Here is a 6,886-nt window from a genome sequence, read left to right as displayed (position 1 = left end):
CATCCAATAAATGAAAGTCACAAAAATTTAAGTTCAACGTCAATATTAACAAAAAAGTCAAAAGTAAGAAAATGGGGGGGGGTCTAAAAAATGGGATGTAATATGGAATACCGATAAAATTTGGACCATAGTAATAAATAACACAATAAATGAAGTCCAAATTTGTTTATTTATATAAACTGATCAAGAAAAATAGGAAACTGTTCAATTTTTAGTGTACAATAACACAGAAAATATAATAGCATCATTACGAACGTTATTACGCATTGACAAATAAAAAATTGCAAATAAGCTGATAAATCGAAAATAAGCTGATATAGAATACATGCTGTAATCTAACCTAACCTAATCTGATCACGAATAAGTTGCTACATGTATGGAATCTATTCCATATTCTCAACCCTCGATGTGTTCCACATTACCTGCATGTCGTCATACGATAAATAAAGTCTTTCCGTAGCAATAAACAAGTTTGAAATAGCAATTAATCTGTATAATATTGTTCATGCAACATTATTAAAAGCGTCTGTGCAATATAAGCATTAAAAAAATTTACCTTCAGTTTGTGAGAACACTTTTTAGAAAAAGCTGCCGAATGTACGTATGAACGTATGTATGTATGTATAAACGTATGTATAAACGTGTGTATATACGTATGTATGAACATATGTATATATAAAAGTATATATATATATATATAAACGTATGTATGAACGTATGTATAAACGTATGTACGTATAAACATATGTATGTACGTATGTATGAACGTATGTATGTATGTATGTATAAACGTATGTATACACGTATGTATAAACGTATGTATACACGTATGTATAAACGTATGTATGAACGTATGTATAAACGTGTGTATGAACGTATGTATAAACGTATGTACGTATAAACGTATGTATGAACGTATATGTATATGATCGTATGTATGAACGTATGTATGTATGTATGTTATATGTATGTATGTATAAACGTATGTATAAACATATGTATAAACGTATGTATAAACGTGTGTATGAACGTATGTATAAACGTATGGACGTATAAACGTATGTATGAACGTATGTATGAACGTACGTATGTATAAACGTATGTATAAACGTGTGTATAAACGTATGTGTAAACGTATGTATGAACGTATGTACGTATAAACGTATGTATAAACGTATGTACGTATAAACGTATGTATGAACGTATATGTATATGATCGTATGTATGAACGTATGTATGAACGTACGTATGTATAAACGTATGTATAAACGTGTGTATAAACGCATGTGTAAACGTATGTATAAACGTAAGTACGTATAAACGTATGTATAAACGTATGTACGTATGTATAAACGTATGTACGTATAAACGTATATATAAACGTATGTATAAACGTATGTACGTATAAACGTATGTATAAACGTATGTATGTACGTGTTGCGACACGTTTGAAATTCTTGGAAAGAGGGGGCCTGCCCCTTCTTCGATTTTAGAAGGAACACCATATACAAAGTATCACAATTTACGAGAATGCGATCAGTCTTGCGATACCCGCTTGCACGAAAGGTCCAACAACAACAGCAGCAGCAACAGCAATGTACTCCGCTGTAGGAAGCAACACACGAAAAAATTATTACGTTCCATTTCAGAATAATGATGAAACTCCATCATTTACGAAAAGATGTGCCAAGTAAGTTTAAGAATCCTCCATTTTTATACTTTTTTAAATTAACTATTTTAATTAATTATTTTATATATCTTTTATATTTTTCTATAGCGCGCCCATGCATCGTGCGGTTCGCATACTAGGCAGGAAATACGCATTGACACGTACGGGATACAAATTTCTAGAAATTGGTATCAACGTTAGCCCACCGAGCTACGTGGAGATTGCGATAGGAGATAATCGTGGAAATGAATTAATACTATCTATCGAAACATGGACTCTATGAACAACGTTGGAACATTCAATACTGTCTTCGGAATCACTGCAAGGGCAATTCTATTACCGTTGGACCGCTGACTGTGCGATTCAGTATGATTAAAAATGCTAAAATTGTATGCTTGGAATCATCCGACGTACGTTTAATGATGACTGAATCAACAATATTGTTTATGTTCAACTTAGATAAATGCATTGAATTAGCATTCGATCAATCGGTTGGTATCGTCGAGAAAGTCGATACAAAGTTTACACGATTCTCAAATATCTCATCCACTTTAACGAATGCTAAAGATATACCAAATGTAATATCCGGTAACGATTACTTTGATAAAAATCATCTCCTCGACTGTGAAATGTTAGCTGTAGTTTTTTGTGCGTAAGAAAAAAATTATGTAAAATAAATGTAAATAAAAAAAATTGTTAATCTAAAAATTATGATGTAATTTCTTCACACATACATATGTATCACACACATATATATATGTACTACTTTATTTCACTACCCTCGGCCCGCAATGCATTTTTGGGGTGGTCGCGGGGGCGCAGCAGCGACCGGGGGACCTTCTCCGCGCTCTAGCCACATAGAATTAGAACTCGCCTACTATACCTACTCTCAATAATTACGAAAAACTTGGCTGTATTTAAATATTTAAAATAATTAATAAACGTTGTTTCTATAAAAATTACATTACGCTATATCTTGGTCGAAAACCGGTTGGAGCATATACCCTTTGTAACACTTTTCGTTCTATAACTATTTGTTTTTTGTTCATGGCAATATTTCCTTTTTTTGTGATGTTTTTTTTGTTGTTTTGTACGTGATTGCAGTCCCCAAAATCTTACTGCCATTCCGCATGACGTCATACCCCCATCACCGAAGAATCCCCGCGCTACGCTTCCCCTCGGAGTATCCCCCGCACCCCGCGCTACCCTCAGAGGACCGGTGTTGGAACCGGCCTAGTATACCTACTATTGAACCTTTTATGGTCGCATACGTTCTCTCTCGCATCTGCGTCGTCTCTCAGACTTCTCGCACTGCTATTGTATGCTACCGATTTACTACTTGTCCACTATTATTGTATTCAGTCTTGTATTGCATTGTCAATATTAATCTTGTATTTATGCTACGTCATGTTACGTTTTTATATTCTGTAATCCAACTTTCGTACTATATTGTAAATTTATGTTGCATGTTCGCTTTTGCGCTTTTTAAACTAATTTTTTACTCTTCTGGTAGGCGTCAGACCAGCAGACTTCTCTGGTGCCTCACCATTTTGTGCACCAGTCCATTGAGTTTTTCTCGTTTATCTCTGTAGTTGTCATGTTTTTTTTGTTATTTTGTAAATAATACACAAATAAAATAATTAATTAAAAAATTAAATTAAATTGAATATGTACGTATGCACATTAAGTACGTACGTGTACGTACACACGTACATATTGTTTGTACAAATAAACGCACGTACGAATTTTTTTTTAACATTACCGTTTAAAAGTTAAATAATTAATACTAATAACAATTGAGCAATCCATTACAAACATCTGGACTTGAATCGGGTCACTTTCAATACAAATGCAGACAAATTACGATTTTACAAACTATAAGATACGAATCCGGCAATGATTGTGTGTCATTTTTGTTTATTTGATCCTTGCAATTGCTTTTTTCACGCGGATCTTTGAAATCTTTTTGATTGCAGAACTTGTTACAATACGCGTTACGTATAATGCAAAATTGTCATAACTTGGTACATGTCTGTACATGAATCCGTCAACTGTGTTTTTTATGTTCGAACTAAAACATTGCGTGGAGCACGTACACTTTGAATTGTACCAATATGTAAACAGTATGAGTGAAGAAATTAAATAATTTTTTTACGCAAAAAGTTGTATTATCAGTAAATTCAGCATTGTAAGTACTTTTCACAAAATTTATGATAAAGCTTCTATTATAGAATGTGAATATTTCGCGCTTTAAATAATATTGAAAACCAACAACTGGTGAGTAAACATTGTTTTTCATGGGGACACATATATGAACACACAATTATAATATAACATTTCATAATACTATTAATACTTCTATAGTTCTAGCCATGGCTGCGTTTCAAGATTGGAGAGGACTTTATTGCACAGTTTATAGAATTGTCTAGTGTACTTGTATAAATTCATACTGAAATATTTGAGCAACAAGATCAATTTTGGTCGATTATAGAATTTTATTTATCTAACTGATGGAATTAAAATTTATTTAACTAATAATAAAAATTTTTTTATTCCGTTTACAGCATATACATATGCATATATATATCATTTCTTGGTAAAGTTTATTTATAAGAATGTCAAATCAGGAACAAAAATCTTTTATAAATAAAATTAATATTTCCTGTAACTAAGGTAATTAAATTTTATAAATTTTATAATTTACATGTAAAACAAAAAATGAAAAGCATAAGAAAAGACTAAATTAATAATGTATAATTGTATAGGAATATATTTAGAAACGGTATAGCTAATGTCACGAATTTACCGTCGCATCAGTAGAAAGTTTATGATTGATCACAATAATGAGACACAACCATATTACAACCGTTTAATTAATCCTATTATAACAATAAATAATTGTCGTTATTAAGCAATAATTTAATATTGTAGCAGTGAACATAGACCGTGCAAACGTTCAAAGAAATAAAGTATTTATTTTTATCTAAGAGACCAACAATGTCGGTCTTTTATACCTTTAAAAAGATATGTAACATAACGTTTTTAACATTAAAGATATGCGAGTAACGAATTCTTTGCAATTAGGATAACTTAGATACCGGCGGTGTACGTCTGTGTGGAAACATTATTCGTTATAACATTACCCTAAAAAACTAACACTATGTTTGTAAAGATACGTAAAATTCCACATTGAATACACTGCTTAAACTCATTTTTTAAAAGAGAATGGGAATAGACAGACTTTATTGTCGCTGACGCTGATTCCTTAGACATAAAAGAAGATTCGATATTGTCAAAGTGCATTTGTATATATGTGTCATTGCAGAGTTTAATGTAGGCTTGATGGCAATTACACTGAAAATTAACTCGCTACTATTTGTAAAGGTAAGTAAATTTCCACATTGAATACACCGTCCGAAAGAAAAAAAAACCAATAAAAAAATGAAAAAATAAAAAATAAATGATAATATATAAAAATAATGAAATGGAAAACGCATGAATGGTAAAGAGCTCTAATACATCAGTCGCTCAGTGAATATTTACCGCCGCAGTCATCGCATTACATCTGTGAGGATATTATACTTTAAACGTTAAACAAGAATTGTACGTTTACGTTAGTCTGTGTGAAATTGATAAACAATATTGCTCGTCGATGATGCATTTGAGTCGTAGTATGAAGAACTTGGATTTCGGAACGTGCTTACTCGCAGTAATACATGGTGTACCAAGCATAAGACATAGCAGATATGTGAACATATCAATGTGTGTGATTCGAAGTTTGATGTTTACGTAACTTTAAATATTCTTACATGTCATTGTACGATTCATGACGTTACTGATGCAACATACATCGAAGTTCATCCACACATAGACGTTGTGGAACATATATTACTTCAATGTCATAAAACGTAATTATGATATCTATATGAAAGTAAAATCGCAAACACATGGAGGCGAAATTGAAATAACTCTTGATGCGAAAATAAAAATTTTCAAAGATATCTTGGATATGTTGCTGGAAAATATGAAATGATAAGCACTAATTAGAGAGACTTATGGCGACATTACTGATTCAGTCAGTTGGTTCACTACATACACTGAGGATTCAATGGAATGCGAAGTTTCTGAAAATTTGTGGTGGGGATCACTATTTAAAAAAAAGAGACTTATGATACATAAGTCTTATTATATAAGTCGCTCTGTGGATCGCTCCTACTACATAGAGCAGATTGCTTCTACTGTATCAGACACTACCCTTGAAAACGTCTCATTCTATGAACTATTACGTTCCAATTCAATAGGATGAAGCGTGCGAGAGACAGTAAGTTCATTCAAGTTTTATAAATTTTTTTGATATGTTATCTAATCTTTTCTAAGGTCTATACATGGTTTCTCTTTTCTACATCCCATCTTCTCATACATCTTCAAAACCTCGCTACATACCTTACATCTTGATGAGGAGATATGCATTAACATTGACAGCGTACAAGTTCCTGAACATTGGAATCGTCGTGCAGCCTACGTTTCATGTACAAATTGAGATCGGTAACAATGAGGCAACCGCATGATCCTGCCTCATGGTACGTGGAAAGCGTTCATCGAGGGACGTGCAGATATTGAGCAATTAATGCAGGCTACAATCTCATCATTATCATCGTCATCATTATTGATTTAAGATCCGTATGTGGAACATGTTAAAATATTTAATACGAATAACATAAAATTAGCATTATATGGTACGTGCTTGTACATGAAACCAACAACTATGCTCTTCTTATTTGACCTTGAGCAATGTGTCGAGCATGTATTCTATGAACTGAGTCAATATACGCATGTTGTTAGTGAGAAATTCAAATATTTTGTATTATTTTTAAGAGAAAATTGTACTACTAATAAACGCGATGCTGCAAACACTTTGTACAGAATTTATGTTAAAAATTCTGCCATAGAATGTGAAATAACAGTCTAAGGCCGGTATTCATAGTCAAAGCTCAAGGCAGCGCTTAAGGTCGTCTTGGTCAAGATTGTCTTATTTAATTAAGACCGTCTTGAGAGCGTAACAATTCATAGTCACGAAATAAGACGACCTTCGAGAAGAAGTTCTTCCTTAAGTAATTCTTGTTTGATTTAAGGTTGTCTTGACGAAGATGATCTTAAGATTGAACTTATTTGATATTCGGCTGTTTCCGTAATATTTCCGTTGGATTCTCCAATAGA

This window comes from Trachymyrmex cornetzi, unplaced genomic scaffold (assembly GCF_001594075.2).
Source record: "Trachymyrmex cornetzi isolate Tcor2-1 unplaced genomic scaffold, Tcor1.1 scaffold1074, whole genome shotgun sequence".
NCBI lineage: Eukaryota > Metazoa > Arthropoda > Insecta > Hymenoptera > Formicidae > Trachymyrmex > Trachymyrmex cornetzi.
Note: the sequence above shows the minus strand (reverse complement) of the source record.